Source organism: Myotis brandtii, unplaced genomic scaffold (genome assembly GCF_000412655.1).
Source record: "Myotis brandtii unplaced genomic scaffold, ASM41265v1 scaffold165, whole genome shotgun sequence".
In the NCBI taxonomy this organism is placed as follows: Eukaryota; Metazoa; Chordata; class Mammalia; order Chiroptera; family Vespertilionidae; genus Myotis; species Myotis brandtii.
Genome location: NW_005356042.1, coordinates 15568588 through 15570840, shown reverse-complemented (window position 1 = coordinate 15570840; position 2253 = coordinate 15568588).

Sequence of the window (2253 nt, the reverse complement as noted above, 5' to 3'; positions counted from 1 at the left end):
CCTGCAACCAAGGTACATGCCCTTGACCGGAATCGAACCTGGGACCCTTCAGTCCGCAGGCTGATGCTCTATCCACTGAGCCAAACCGGTTAGGGCTAGGGCTATTTTTTAAATTGATTTTGAGAGAGTGGGAGAAGCAGAGCGAGAGGGAGGGAAGAAGAGAGAGAGAGAAAGAGATAGAGAGAGATTGATAGGCTGCCTCCTGTAAGGATTCCTTCAGTGCACAGGACAATGCCCAACCAACTGAGCCACAACAGCCAGGGCTGGTCATTGTTATTTTTAACTATAGGTGATAAATCTTTCATAGTTCCCCATCCCCTCAGGATATGGTCCAGGACTCTGTTGTCTGCCCTGAGGACTAGCTTCATCTTTGGCTCCCATCTCCTTTCATTGCAGCTCTACTGCATCCTTCAGTTCCTTGAAGAAGCCAGGTGCTGTAAGCCTTCAAACATGCTTTTTCCTTGACTTGGAGCAGTCTTCTCTTCCTGAAACACAGTTCTCCCCTTCCACCTCATTCTCTGGCTAATCAACTCACCTTTTAGGAGGTTAAGCAGAAAACCACAGGCCCCAAGTGGTATTACTCCTGCTGAAAGCCCGTAATACCAAACCTAGATTTAACACCTGGTTCTAACTGCAGTTTCAACCTCTCCCAGAGCATAATCTTAATCAGTCAGTCTGGAATTTCCTGACCAGTACTAGTGAGGTAATCTGCCTTTTCCTAAGGGAAGGTGTCTTTGCCTAAAATAACCCATTCTTTGAATTTCTTAATTCCCACCCTCATTTTTAACTTCTTAGTCCCACCCTCTTTCTGCCTATTAAAAAAAAAAAACCTTCCATTTTGTACAACACATGGGAGAGCTCTTTTAGTTGCTAGGTGGGATGCTGCCCGATTCATGAATCACTTAATAAAGTCGATCAGATGTTCACATTCACTTGGTTAAATTATGCTTTTTAACAAGGTTTTGGCTTAGAATCACTGTGTTTGTGCCTGTCTTCTTCCAGCAGCACCATGCTCTTTCACTCTCATAGTACTTTCACTCTCATAGTATTTAGTCATTCATTCATTCGTTTGACAAATACTTACTGAGTGCCAACTACATGCTAGGCCCTCTTGTAGGCTGAACTACCACACGGTATTGTCACTGCCTGCTTCAGTGCTCCATGTACGGGTATGTGTCTGTGCGTATGGCACTGTAATTCACATACCATAAAATTCACCCTTTCAAGTGTATATAATTCAGTGGTTTTTAGTATATTCACAAGGTTTGGCAACCATCACTATTATTTAATTTCAGAACCTTTTCACTACTCTAAAAAGAAAACCATTAGCAGTCATTCTCCATTTTCCCCTCCCCCCAGGCCCTGACAACCATTAACCTTTCTATCTCAATGGATTTTCTTATTCTGGACATTTCATAAATCATACAATATGAGGTCTTTTATGATTGGCTTCTCTTACTTAGTATAATGTTTTCAAGGTTCATCCATGTTATAGCTTGTATCAGCCTTTTATTTCTTTTTATGCCTTTTTTTTTCTTTTTATCTATAGTCCATTCTCTAGATATACCATATCTATTTATTCATCAGCTGATGATCATTTGGGTTGGTTTTCACTTTTTAGTTATTTTGAATAATGCTGCTATGAACACTCATGTACAAGTTTTTCTGTGGACGTACGTTTTCATTTCGTCTGGAGCTATACCTAGGAATGGTATTGCTGGGTCATATGATAACTTCATGTTTAATCTTTTTTGATGAACTGCCAGGCTGTTTTCCACAGCAGGTGTACCATTTTCATTCCAACAGCGAGGTATGAGGGTTCTGAGTTCTGTACATCTCACCAATACTTGTTATTGTTCTCTTTATTTTTTTTCTTTATTTTGATTGTCCTCTTCGATTTAACCATCCTAGTGGGTGTGAAGAGGTTCTTCTGAAGCTCTATGCGAACAAGGACTCCTCTATCTGTCTGGATCACCACTGTATCCCAGAACTTAGTGCAGTGTCTGGCACTTATTAGATATTTGTATTTTGTTCAATACACTAAAAAGTGTTGAATGAATAGGTAAATCAGAAGCTAGTTAGATGGTTACAGTACTTGTGTGTGTGTTAATCCTTATTGGAAGATATTTTTCCCATTGACTTAAAAAAATATATATATATATTTATTGATTGATTGATTGATTTTTTACAGAGAGGAAGGGAGAGGGATAGAGAGTTAGAAACATCGATGAGGGAGAAACATCAATCAGCTGC